This window comes from Patagioenas fasciata, chromosome 12, assembly GCF_037038585.1.
Source record: "Patagioenas fasciata isolate bPatFas1 chromosome 12, bPatFas1.hap1, whole genome shotgun sequence".
Classification (NCBI taxonomy): domain Eukaryota; kingdom Metazoa; phylum Chordata; class Aves; order Columbiformes; family Columbidae; genus Patagioenas; species Patagioenas fasciata.
The window spans coordinates 131,565-146,353 of NC_092531.1; positions in this window are offsets into that span (position 1 = coordinate 131,565).

Genomic DNA, 14,789 nt, shown 5'->3' on the forward strand with positions numbered 1-14,789 from the left:
AGGGTCCCCAGGATGTCACAATGGGCCCTGGGGACAAAGGGGGGTCCTGGGATGTCACAATGGGCTCCAGTGACAAAGAGGGTCCTCATGGTGCCACAATGGGCCCTGGGGACAAAGGGGGTCCCCTGGATGTCACAATGGGCTCTGGGGACAAGGAGGGTCCCCAGGATGTCACAATGGGCCCTGGGGACAAAGAGCGTCCCCAGCATGTCACAATGGGCCCTGGGGACAAAGCGGGTCCCCACGGTATCAGAATGGGCCCTGGGGACAAAGGGGGGTCCCCTGAATGTCACAATGGGCCCTGGGGACAATGGGGGGCCCTGGGACGTCACAATGGGCCCTGGGGACAAGGGGGGGTCCCCAGGATGTCACAATGGGTACTGGAGACAAAGAGGGGGTCCCTATGGTGTCACAATGGGCCCAAGTGACAAGGAGGGTCCCCACAGTGCCACGATGGGTCCTGGGGACAAGGGCGTTCCCCAGATGTCACAGTGGGCCCTGGGGACAAAAGGGGTCCCCAGGATTTCACAATAGCACTGGGGATAAAGGGGGGTCATGGGATGTCACAATGGGCCCTGGGGACAAGGGAGATCCCCATGGTGTCACAATAAGCCCTGGGGACAAAGTGGGGTCCTGGGATGTCACAATGGGCCCCAGTGACAAACGGGGTCCCCATGGTGCCACAATGGGCCGTGGGGACAAATGGGGTCGCCAGGATGTCACAATGAACGCTGGGGACAAACGGTGGTCCTGGGACATTTCAACGGGCCCTGGGGACAAAGGGGGGACCCCAGGATGTCACAATGGGCCCTGGGGACAATGGGGGTCCTGGGACGTCACAATGGGCCCTGGGGACACAGAGGGGCCCTAGGACGTCACAATCAGCCCTGGGGACAAGGTGGGGTCCCCTGAGAGTCACAATGAGCCCTGGGAAGAGAGGGGGCTCCCACGGACATCACAATGGGCTCTGGGAACAATGGGGGGTCCTGGGACGTCACAAGTGGCCCTGGAGACAAGGGCGGGTCTCCAGGATGTCACAATGGGCCCTGGGAACAAGGGGGGGTACCCATAGTGTCACAATGGGTCCTGGGGAAAATGGGGTCCCCAGGATGTCACAATGGGCCCTGGGGACAATGTGGGGTCCTGGGATGTCACAATGGGCCCCAGTGACAAAGGTGGTCCCCTGAATGTTACAATGGGTCCTGAGGACAGTGGGGGGTCCTGGGATGTCACAATGGGCCCTGGGGACAAGGAGGGATCCCCAGGATGTCACAATGCGCCCTGGGGACAAGGGGGGGGTCCCCAGGATGTCACAATGGGCCCTGGGGACAACAGGGGGTCCTGGGACGTCACAATGGGCCCCAGTGACAACGGGGGGTCCCCAGGATGTCACAGTGTGCCCTGGGTACAAAGAGGCGTCCCCGGAATGTCAAAATCGGCCCTGGGGACAAAGGGCGGTCCTCAGGATATCACAATGGGCCCTGGGGACAAAGGGTGGTCGCCAGGATATCACAATGGGCTCTGGTGACAATGGGGTCCCCAGGATGTCACAATGGGCCCTGGGGACAAGTTGGGGTCCCCTGAATTTCACAATGGGCCCTGGGGACAAAGAGGGCTCCCCAGCATATCACAATGGGCCCTGGGGACAATGGGGGGTCCTGGGATGTCACAATGGGCCCTGGGGACAAGGGGGGGTCCCCAGGATGTCATAATGGGCTCTGGGGACAAGGAGGGTCCCCAGCATGTCACAATGGGCCCTGGGGACAAAGGGGGGGTCCCCAGGATGTCACAATGTGCGCTGGGGACAAAGAGAGTCCCCAGCATGTCACAATGGGCCCTGGGGACAAAGGGGGTCCCCACGATATCAGAATGGGTCCTGGGGACAAGTGGAGTCCCCTGAAAGTCACAATGGGCCCTGGGGACAAAGGGGGGTCCTGGGATCTCACAATGGGCCCTGGGGACAAAGGCGGTGTCCCCATGGTGCCACAATGGGCCCTGGGAGCAAGGGGGTGGCCAGGATGTCACAATGGACCCTGAGGACAAGCGGGGGTCTCCATGGTGTCACAATGGGCCCCAGTGACAAAGGGGGTCCCCAGCATGTCACAATAGGTCCTGGGGACAATGGGGGGTCCTGGGACGCAACAATGGGCCCTGGGGAAAAGGAGGGATCCCCAGGATGTCACAATGGGCCCTGGGGACAATGGGGGGTCCTGGGACGTCACAATGGGCCCTGGGGACAAGGGGGGGTCCCCAGGATGTCACAATGGGCCCTGGGGACAAGGGGGGGTCCCCTGAATGTCACAATGGGCCCTGGGGACAAGGGGGTGCAGAGGATGTCACAATGGGCCCTGGGGACAATGGGGGGTCCTGGGACATCACAATGGGCCCTGGGGACAAGGAGGGATCCCCAGGATGTCACAATGGGCCCTGGGGACAATGGGGGGTCCTGGGACGTCACAATGGGCCCTGGGGACAAGGGGGGGTCCCCAGGATGTCACAATGGGCCCTGGGGACAAGGGCGTGCCGAGGATGTCACAATGGGCCCTGGAGACAATGGGGGGTCCTGGGATGTCACAATGGGCCCTGGCGACAAGGGGGGGTCCCCAGGAAGTCACAATGGGCCTTGGGAACAAGGGGGTCCCCCAGATATCACAATGGGCCCTGGGGACAATGTAAGGTCCTGGCCTGTCACAATGGACCCTGAGGACAAGGGGGGACCCCAGGATGTCACAATGAAGTCTTGGGACAAAGGGGGTCCCCAGGATGTCACAATGGGCCCTGGGGACAAAGGGGGTCCCCACGGTGTCAGAATGGGCCCTGGGGACAAGGGGGGTCCCCTGAATATCACAATGGGCCATGGGGACAATGGGGGGTCCTGGGATGTCACAATGAGCCCTGGGGACAAGGGTGGTACCCACGGTGTCACAATGGGCCCTGGGCAAAAGGGGGGGTCCCCATAGTGTCACAATGGACCCTGGGGACAAGGGGGTGCCGAGTATGTCACAATGGGCCCTGGGGACAATGGGGGGTCCTGGGACCTCACAATGGGCCCTGAGGACAATGGTGGGTCCCCTGAATGTCAAAATGGGCCCTGGGGACAAAGGGGGGTCCGCAGGATGTCACAATGGGCACTGGGGATAAAGGGGGGGTCCCCAAGGTGTCACAATGGGCCCAAGTGACAAGGAGGGTCCCCACGGTGCCACGATGGGTCCTGGGGACAAGGGGGTCCCCCAGATGTCACAATGGGCCGTGGGGACAATGGGGTTGCCCAGGATGTCACAATGGGCCCTGGGGACAATGGGAGTCCCCAAGGTGTCAGAACGAGCCCTGGGGACAAAGTGGAATCCTGGAATGTCACAATGGCCCCCAGTGACAAAGGGGTTCCCCATGGTGCCACAATGGGCCCTGGGGACAAAAGGGGTCCCCAGGATTTCACAATAGCACTGGGGATAAAGGGGGGTCATGGGATGTCACAATGGGCCCTGGGGACAAGGGAGATCCCCATGGTGTCACAATAAGCCCTGGGGACAAAGTGGGGTCCTGGGATGTCACAATGGGCCCCAGTGACAAACGGGGTCTCCATGGTGCCACAATGGGCCGTGGGGACAAATGGGGTCCCCAGGAAGTCACAATGAACCGTGGGGACAAAGGGTGGTCCTGGGACATTTCAACGGGCCCTGGGGACAAGGGGGGGACCCCAGGATGTCACAATGGGCCCTGGGGACAAAGGGGGGTCCCCATGGTTTCACAATGGGCCCTGGGGACAAGGGGGTCCCCCAGATATCGCAATGGGCCCTGGGGACAAAGTAAGTTCCTGGGCTGTCACAGTGGACCATGAGGACAAGGTGGGTCCCCCGGATGTCACAATGGGCCCTTGGGACCAGGGTGGGTCCTGGGATGTCACAATGGGCCCCAGTGACAAAGAGGGTCCTCATGGTGCCACAATGGGCCCTGGGGACAAAGGGGGTCCCCTGGATGTCACAATGGGCTCTGGGGACAAAGGGGGGTGTCGACGGTGTCAAAATGGGCACTGGGGACAAAGGACGTCCCCAGGATGTCACCATGGGCCCTGGGGACAACAGGGGGTCCTGGGATGTCACAATGAGCCCTGCGGACAAGGGGGGTACCCACGGTGTCACAATGGGCCCTGGACACAAGGGGGGGTCCGCATAGTGTCACAATGGGTCCTGGGGACAAGTGGGGTCCCCAGGATGTCACAATAGGTCCTGGGGACAATGTGGGGTCCCCTGAATGTCACAATGGGCCCTGGGGACAATGTGGGGTCCTGGGATGTCACAATGGGCCCCCGTGACAAACGGGGGCCCCTGAATGTCACAATGGGCCCTGGGGACAATGGGGGGTCCTGGGACGTCACAATGGGTCCTGGGGACAAGGAGGGATCCCCAGGATGTCACAATGGGCCCTGGGGACAATGGCGGGTCCTGGGACATCACAATGGGCCCTGGGGACAAGGGGGGGTCCCCAGGATGTCACAATGGGCCCTGGGGACAAAGAGGGGTCCCCTGAATGTCACAATGGGCCCTGGGCACAAGGGGGTGCCGAGGATGTCACAATGGGCCCTGGGGACAATGGAGGGTCCTGGGACCTCACAATGGGCCCTGAGGACAATAGTGGGTCCCCTGAATGTCACAATGGGCCCTGGGGACAAAGGGGGGTCCGCAGGATGTCACAATGGGCACTGGGGACAAAGGGGGGCGTCCCCATGGTGTCACAATGGGCTCAAGTGACAAGGAGGGTCCCCACGGTGCCACGATGGGTCCTGGGGACAAGGGCGTCCCCCAGATGTCACAATGGGCCCTGGGGACAATGGGGTTGCCCAGGATGTCACAATGGGCCCTGGGGACAATGGGAGTCCCCAAGGTGTCAGAACGAGCCCTGGGGTCAAAGTGGAATCCTGGAATGTCACAATGGCCCCCAGTGACAAAGAGGTTGCCAATGGTGCCACAATGGGCCCTGGGGACAAAAGGGGTCCCCAGGATTTCACAATAGCACTGGGGACAAAGGGGGGTCATGGGATGTCACAATGGGCCCTGGGGACAAGGGAGATCCCCATGGTGTCACAATAAGCCCTGGGGACAAAGTGGGGTCCTGGGATGTCACAATGGGCTCTGGGGACAAATGGGGTCCCCAGGATGTCACAATGGGCCCTGGGGACAAAGGGGGGTCCTGGGATGTCACAATGGGCTCCAGTGACAAAGAGGGTCCTCATGGTGCCACAATGGGCCCTGGGGACAAAGGGGGTCCCCTGGATGTCACAATGGGCTCTGGGGACAAGGAGGGTCCCCAGGATGTCACAATGGGCCCTGGGGACAAAGAGCGTCCCCAGCATGTCACAATGGGCCCTGGGGACAAAGGGGGTCCCCACAGTATCAGAATGGGCCCTGGGGACAAAGGGGGGTCCCCTGAATGTCACAATGGGCTCTGGGGACAATGGGGGGTCCTGGGACGTCACAATGGGCCCGGGGGACAAGGGGGGGTCCCCAGGATGTCACAATGGGCCCTGGGGAAAAAGAGGGGTCCCCTGAATGTCACAATGGGCCCTGGGGACAAGGGGGTGCAGAGGATGTCACAATGGGCCCTGGGGACAATGGGGGGTCCTGGGACATCACAATGGGGCCTGAGGACAAGGAGGGATCCCCAGGATGTCACAATGGGCCCTGGGGACAATGGGGGGTCCTGGGACGTCACAATGGGCCCTGGGGACAAGGGGGGGTCCCCAGGATGTCACAATGGGCCCTGGGGACAAGGGGGTGCCGAGGATATCACAATGGGCCCTGGGGACAATGGGGGGTCCTGGGACGTCACAATGGGCCCTGGGGACAAGGGGGGGTCCCCAGGATCTCACAATGGGCCCTGGGGACAAAGAGGGGTCCCCTGAATGTCACAATGGGCCCTGGGGACAAGGGGGTGCAGAGGATGTCACAATGGGCCCTGGGGACAATGGGGGGTCCTGGGACATCACAATAGGCCCTGGGGACAAGGAGGGATCACCAGGATGTCACAATGGGCCCTGGAGACAATGGGGGGTCCTGGGACGTGACAATGGGCCCTGGGGACAAGGGTGGGTCCCCAGGATGTCACAATGGGCCTTGGGGACAAGGGGGTCCCGAGGACGTCACAATGGGCCTTGGGGACAATGGGGGGTCCTGGGATGTCACAATGGGCCCTAGGGACAATGTGGGGTCCCCAGGATGTCACAATGAAGTCTTGGGACAAAGGGGGTCCCCAGGATGTCACAATGGGCCCTGGGGACAAAGGGGGGTCCTGGGATGTCACAATGGGCTCCAGTGACAAAGAGGGTCCTCATGGTGCCACAATGGGCCCTGGGGACAAAGGGGGTCCCCTGGATGTCACAATGGGCTCTGGGGACAAGGAGGGTCCCCAGGATGTCACAATGGGCCCTGGGGACAAAGAGCGTCCCCAGCATGTCACAATGGACCCTGGGGACAAAGGGGGTCCCCACGGCATCAGAATGGGCCCTGGGGACAAAGGGGGGTCCCCTGAATGTCACAATGGGCTCTGGGGACAATGGGGGGTCCTGGGACGTCACAATGGGCCCTGGGGACAAGGGGGGGTCCCCAGGATGTCACAATGGGCCCTGGGGAAAAAGAGGGGTCCCCTGAATGTCACAATGGGCCCTGGGGACAAGGGGGTGCAGAGGATGTCACAATGGGCCCTGGGGACAATGGGGGGTCCTGGGACATCACAATGGGGCCTGAGGACAAGGAGGGATCCCCAGGATGTCACAATGGGCCCTGGGGACAATGGGGGGTCCTGGGACGTCACAATGGGCCCTGGGGACAAGGGGGGGTCCCCAGGATGTCACAATGGGCCCTGGGGACAAGGGGGTGCCGAGGATATCACAATGGGCCCTGGGGACAATGGGGGGTCCTGGGACGTCACAATGGGCCCTGGGGACAAGGGGGGGTCCCCAGGATCTCACAATGGGCCCTGGGGACAAAGAGGGGTCCCCTGAATGTCACAATGGGCCCTGGGGACAAGGGGGTGCAGAGGATGTCACAATGGGCCCTGGGGACAATGGGGGGTCCTGGGACATCACAATAGGCCCTGGGGATAAGGAGGGATCACCAGGATGTCACAATGGGCCCTGGAGACAATGGGGGGTCCTGGGACGTGACAATGGGCCCTGGGGACAAGGGTGGGTCCCCAGGATGTCACAATGGGCCTTGGGGACAAGGGGGTCCCGAGGACGTCACAATGGGCCTTGGGGACAATGGGGGGTCCTGGGATGTCACAATGGGCCCTAGGGACAATGTGGGGTCCCCAGGATGTCACAATGAAGTCTTGGGACAAAGGGGGTCCCCAGGATGTCACAATGGGCCCTGGGGACAAAGGGGGGTCCTGGGATGTCACAATGGGCTCCAGTGACAAAGAGGGTCCTCATGGTGCCACAATGGGCCCTGGGGACAAAGGGGGTCCCCTGGATGTCACAATGGGCTCTGGGGACAAGGAGGGTCCCCAGGATGTCACAATGGGCCCTGGGGACAAAGAGCGTCCCCAGCATGTCACAATGGACCCTGGGGACAAAGGGGGTCCCCACGGCATCAGAATGGGCCCTGGGGACAAAGGGGGGTCCCCTGAATGTCACAATGGGCTCTGGGGACAATGGGGGGTCCTGGGACGTCACAATGGGCCCTGGGGACAAGGGGGGGTCCCCAGGATGTCACAATGGGCCCTGGGGAAAAAGAGGGGTCCCCTGAATGTCACAATGGGCCCTGGGGACAAGGGGGTGCAGAGGATGTCACAATGGGCCCTGGGGACAATGGGGGGTCCTGGGACATCACAATGGGGCCTGAGGACAAGGAGGGATCCCCAGGATGTCACAATGGGCCCTGGGGACAATGGGGGGTCCTGGGACGTCACAATGGGCCCTGGGGACAAGGGGGGGTCCCCAGGATGTCACAATGGGCCCTGGGGACAAGGGGGTGCCGAGAATATCACAATGGGCCCTGGGGACAATGGGGGGTCCTGGGACGTCACAATGGGCCCTGGGGACAAGGGGGGGTCCCCAGGATCTCACAATGGGCCCTGGGGACAAAGAGGGGTCCCCTGAATGTCACAATGGGCCCTGGGGACAAGGGGGTGCAGAGGATGTCACAATGGGCCCTGGGGACAATGGGGGGTCCTGGGACATCACAATAGGCCCTGGGGATAAGGAGGGATCACCAGGATGTCACAATGGGCCCTGGAGACAATGGGGGGTCCTGGGACGTCACAATGGGCCCTGGGGACAAGGGTGGGTCCCCAGGATGTCACAATGGGCCTTGGGGACAAGGGGGTCCCGAGGATGTCACAATGGGCCCTGGGGACAATGGGGGGTCCTGGGATGTCACAATGGGCCCTAGGGACAATGTGGGGTCCCCAGGATGTCACAATGAAGTCTTGGGACAAAGGGGGTCCCCAGGATGTCACAATGGGGCCTGGAAACCAGGGGGGGTCCTGGGATGTCACAATGGGTCCCAGTGACAAAAGGGGTCCCTATGGTGCCACAATGGGCCCTGGGGACAAGGGGGGATTCCCAGGATGTCACAGTGGGCCCTGGGGACAAGGGGGGATTCCCAGGATGTCACAATGGGCCCTGGGGACAAGGGGGTGTCCCCAGGATGTCACAATGGGCCCTGCGGACAAGGGTGGTACCCACGGTGTCACAATGGGCACTGGGCACAAGGGGGGGTCCCTATAGTATCACAATGGGTCCTGGGGACAAGTGGGGTCCCCTGAAAGTCACAATGGGCCCTGGGGACAATGTGGGGTCCTGGGATGTCACAATGGGCCCCAGTGACAAACGGGGGCCCCTGAATGTCACAATGGGCCCTGGGGACAAGGGGGTGCAGAGGATGTCACAATGGGCCCTGGGGACAATGGGGGGTCCTGGGACATCACAATAGGCCCTGGGGACAAGGAGGGATCCCCAGGATGTTACAATGGGCCCTGGAGACAATGGGGGGTCCTGGGACGTCACAATGGGCCCTGGGGACAAGGGTGGGTCCCCAGGATGTCACAATGGGCCTTGGGGACAAGGGGGTCCCGAGGATGTCACAATGGGCCCTGGGGACAATGGGGGGTCCTGGGATGTCACAATGGGTCCTGGGGACTATGTGGGGTCCACAGGATGTCACAATGGGTACTGGAGACAAAGAGGGGGTCCCCATGGTGTCACAATGGGCCCAAGTGACAAGGAGGGTCCCCACAGTGCCACGATGGGTCCTGGGGACAAGGGCGTTCCCCAGATGTCACAGTGGGCCCTGGGGACAAAAGGGGTCCCCAGGATTTCACAATAGCACTGGGGATAAAGGGGGGTCATGGGATGTCACAATGGGCCCTGGGGACAAGGGAGATCCCCATGGTGTCACAATAAGCCCTGGGGACAAAGTGGGGTCCTGGGATGTCACAATGGGCCCCAGTGACAAAGGTGGTCCCCTGAATGTTACAATGGGTCCTGAGGACAGTGGGGGGTCCTGGGACGTCACAATGGGCCCTGGGGACAAGGAGGGATCCCCAGGATGTCACAATGCGCCCTGGGGACAAGGGGGGGGTCCCCAGGATGTCACAATGGGCCCTGGGGACAATGTAAGGTCCTGGCCTGTCACAACGGACCCTGAGGACAAGGGGGGACCCCAGGATGTCACAATGAAGTCTTGGGACAAAGGGGGTCCCCAGGATGTCACAATGGGCCCTGGGGACAATGGGGGTCCTGGGATGTCACAATGAGCCCTGGGGACAAGGGTGGTATCCACGGTGTCACAATGGGCCCTGGGCAAAAGGGGGGGTCCCCATAGTGTCACAATGGACCCTGGGGACAAGGGGGTGCCGAGTATGTCACAATGGGCCCTGGGGACAATGGGGGGTCCTGGGACCTCACAATGGGCCCTGAGGACAATGGTGGGTCCCCTGAATGTCAAAATGGGCCCTGGGGACAAAGGGGGGTCCGCAGGATGTCACAATGGGCACTGGGGATAAAGGGGGGGTCCCCAAGGTGTCACAATGGGCCCAAGTGACAAGGAGGGTCCCCACGGTGCCACGATGGGTCCTGGGGACAAGGGCGTCCCCCAGATGTCACAATGGGCCCTGGGGACAATGGGGTTGCCCAGGATGTCACAATGGGCCCTGGGGACAATGGGAGTCCCCAAGGTGTCAGAACGAGCCCTGGGGACAAAGTGGAATCCTGGGATGTCACAATGACCCCCAGTGACAAAGGGGTTCCCCATGGTGCCACAATGGGCCCTGGGGACAAAAGGGGTCCCCAGGATTTCACAATAGCACTGGGGATAAAGGGGGGTCATGGGATGTCACAATGGGCCCTGGGGACAAGGGAGATCCCCATGGTGTCACAAAAAGCCCTGGGGACAAAGTGGGGTCCTGGGATGTCACAATGGGCCCCAGTGACAAACGGGGTCTCCATGGTGCCACAATGGGCCGTGGGGACAAATGGGGTCCCCAGGATGTCACAATGAACCCTGGGGACAAAGGGTGGTCCTGGGACATTTCAACGGGCCCTCGGGACCAGGGTGGGTCCTGGGATGTCACAATGGGCCCCAGTGACAAAGAGGGTCCTCATGGTGCCACAATGGGCCCTGGGGACAAAGGGGGTCCCCTGGATGTCACAATGGGCTCTGGGGACAAAGGGGGGTGTCGACGGTGTCAAAATGGGCCCTGGGGACAAAGGGCGTCCCCAGGATGTCACCATGGGCCCTGGGGACAATAGGGGGTCCTGGGATGTCACAATGAGCCCTGGGGACAAGGGGGGGTACCCACGGTGTAACAATGGGCCCTGGACACAAGGGGGGGTCCGCATAGTGTCACAATGGGCCCTGGGGACAAGGGGGGATTCCCAGGATGTCACAATGGGCCCTGGGGACAAGGGGGGATTCCCAGGATGTCACAATGGGCCCTGGGGACAAGGGGGTGTCCCCAGGATGTCACAATGGGCCCTGCGGACAAGGGTGGTACCCACGGTGTCACAATGGGCACTGGGCACAAGGGGGGGTCCCTATAGTATCACAATGGGTCCTGGGGACAAGTGGGGTCCCCTGAAAGTCACAATGGGCCCTGGGGACAATGTGGGGTCCTGGGATGTCACAATGGGCCCCAGTGACAAACGGGGGCCCCTGAATGTCACAATGGGCCCTGGGGACAAGGGGGTGCAGAGGATGTCACAATGGGCCCTGGGGACAATGGGGGGTCCTGGGACATCACAATAGGCCCTGGGGACAAGGAGGGATCCCCAGGATGTCACAATGGGCCCTGGAGACAATGGGGGGTCCTGGGACGTCACAATGGGCCCTGGGGACAAGGGTGGGTCCCCAGGATGTCACAATGGGCCTTGGGGACAAGGGGGTCCCGAGGATGTCACAATGGGCCCTGGGGACAATGGGGGGTCCTGGGATGTCACAATGGGTCCTGGGGACAATGTGGGGTCCCCAGGATGTCACAATGGGTACTGGAGACAAAGAGGGGGTCCCCATGGTGTCACAATGGGCCCAAGTGACAAGGAGGGTCCCCACAGTGCCACGATGGGTCCTGGGGACTAGGGCGTTCCCCAGATGTCACAGTGGGCCCTGGGGACAAAAGGGGTCCCCAGGATTTCACAATAGCACTGGGGATAAAGGGGGGTCATGGGATGTCACAATGGGCCCTGGGGACAAGGGAGATCCCCATGGTGTCACAATAAGCCCTGGGGACAAAGTGGGGTCCTGGGATGTCACAATGGGCCCCAGTGACAAAGGTGGTCCCCTGAATGTTACAATGGGTCCTGAGGACAGTGGGGGGTCCTGGGACGTCACAATGGGCCCTGGGGACAAGGAGGGATCCCCAGGATGTCACAATGCGCCCTGGGGACAAGGGGGGGGTCCCCAGGATGTCACAATGGGCCCTGGGGACAATGTAAGGTCCTGGCCTGTCACAACGGACCCTGAGGACAAGGGGGGACCCCAGGATGTCACAATGAAGTCTTGGGACAAAGGGGGTCCCCAGGATGTCACAATGGGCCCTGGGGACAATGGGGGTCCTGGGATGTCACAATGAGCCCTGGGGACAAGGGTGGTATCCACGGTGTCACAATGGGCCCTGGGCAAAAGGGGGGGTCCCCATAGTGTCACAATGGACCCTGGGGACAAGGGGGTGCCGAGTATGTCACAATGGGCCCTGGGGACAATGGGGGGTCCTGGGACCTCACAATGGGCCCTGAGGACAATGGTGGGTCCCCTGAATGTCAAAATGGGCCCTGGGGACAAAGGGGGGTCCGCAGGATGTCACAATGGGCACTGGGGATAAAGGGGGGGTCCCCAAGGTGTCACAATGGGCCCAAGTGACAAGGAGGGTCCCCACGGTGCCACGATGGGTCCTGGGGACAAGGGCGTCCCCCAGATGTCACAATGGGCCCTGGGGACAATGGGGTTGCCCAGGATGTCACAATGGGCCCTGGGGACAATGGGAGTCCCCAAGGTGTCAGAACGAGCCCTGGGGACAAAGTGGAATCCTGGGATGTCACAATGACCCCCAGTGACAAAGGGGTTCCCCATGGTGCCACAATGGGCCCTGGGGACAAAAGGGGTCCCCAGGATTTCACAATAGCACTGGGGATAAAGGGGGGTCATGGGATGTCACAATGGGCCCTGGGGACAAGGGAGATCCCCATGGTGTCACAATAAGCCCTGGGGACAAAGTGGGGTCCTGGGATGTCACAATGGGCCCCAGTGACAAACGGGGTCTCCATGGTGCCACAATGGGCCGTGGGGACAAATGGGGTCCCCAGGATGTCACAATGAACCCTGGGGACAAAGGGTGGTCCTGGGACATTTCAACGGGCCCTCGGGACCAGGGTGGGTCCTGGGATGTCACAATGGGCCCCGGTGACAAAGAGGGTCCTCATGGTGCCACAATGGGCCCTGGGGACAAAGGGGGTCCCCTGGATGTCACAATGGGCCCTGGGGACAAAGGGCGTCCCCAGGATGTCACCATGGGCCCTGGGGACAATAGGGGGTCCTGGGATGTCACAATGAGCCCTGGGGACAAGGGGGGGTACCCACGGTGTCACAATGGGCCCTGGACACAAGGGGGGGTCCACATAGTGTCACAATGGGTCCTGGGGACAAGTGGGGTCCCCAGGATGTCACAATAGGTCCTGGGGACAATGTGGGCTCCCCTGAATGTCACAATGGGCCCTGGGGACAATGTGGGGTCCTGGGATGTCACAATGGGCCCCCGTGACAAACGGGGGCCCCTGAATGTCACAATGGGCCCTGGGGACAATGGGGGGTCCTGGGACGTCACAATGGGTCCTGGGGACAAGGAGGGATCCCCAGGATGTCACAATGGGCCCTGGGGACAATGGCGGGTGCTGGGACGTCACAATGGACCCTGGGGACAAGGGGGGGTCCCCAGGATGTCACAATGGGCCCTGGGGACAAAGAGGGGTCCCCAGCATGTCACAATGGGCACTGAGGACAATGGTGGGTCCCCTGAATGTCACAATGGGCCCTGGGGACAAAGAGGGGTCCGCAGGATGTCACAATGGGCACTGGGGACAAAGGGGGGCGTCCCCATGGTGTCACAATGGGCTCAAGTGACAAGGAGGGTCCCCACGGTGCCACGATGGGTCCTGGGGACAAGGGCGTCCCCCAGATGTCACAATGGGCCCTGGGGACAATGGGGTTGCCCAGGATGTCACAATAGGCCCTGGGGACAATGGGAGTCCCCAAGGTGTCAGAACGAGCCCTGGGGACAAAGTGGAATCCTGGAATGTCACAATGGCCCCCAGTGACAAAGGGGTTCCCCATGGTGTCATAATGGGCCCTGGGGACAAAAGGGGTCCCCAGGATTTCACAATAGCACTGGGGACAAAGGGGGGTCCTGGGATGTCACAATGGGCTCCAGTGACAAAGAGGGTCCTCATGGTGCCACAATGGGCCCTGGGGACAAAGGGGGTCCCCTGGATGTCACAATGGGCTCTGGGGACAAGGAGGGTCCCCAGGATGTCACAATGGGCCCTGGGGACAAAGGGGGTCCCCACGGTATCAGAATGGGCCCTGGGGACAAAGGGGGGTCCCCTGAATGTCACAATGGGCCCTGGGGACAATGGGGGGTCCTGGGACGTCACAATGGGCCCTGGGGACAAGGGGGGGTCCCTAGGATGTCACAATGGGCCCTGGGGACAAAGAGGGGTCCCCTGAATGTCACAATGGGCCCTGGGGACAAGGTAGTGCAGTGGATGTCACAATGGGCCCTGGGGTCAATGGGGGGTGTCCAGGATGTGAGAATGAGTCCTGAGGACAAGGGGGGGTCCCCATGGTGTCACAATAGGCCCTGGGGACAAAGTGGGGTCCAAGAATGTCACAATGGGCCCTGGGGACAAAAGGGGTTGCCATGGTGCCACAATGGGCCCTGGGGTCAAAGGGGGTCCCCATGGTGCTACAATGGGCCCTGGGGACAAAGGGGGGTCCTGGGATGTCACAATGGGCCCTGGGGACAAAGGGGGTGTCCCCATGGTGCCACAACAGGCCCTGGGAGCAAGGGGATGGCCAGGATGTCACAATGGGTCCTGGGGAAAATGGGGGGTGCCCAGGATGTCACAATGGACCCTGAGGACAAGCGGGGGTCTCCATGGTGTCACAATGGGCCCCAGTGACAAAGGCGATCCCCTGAATGTCACAATCGGTCCTGGGGACAATGGGGGGTCCTGGGACCTCACAATGGGCCCTGAGGACAACGGTGGGTCCCCTGAAGGTCACAATGGGCCCTGGGGACAA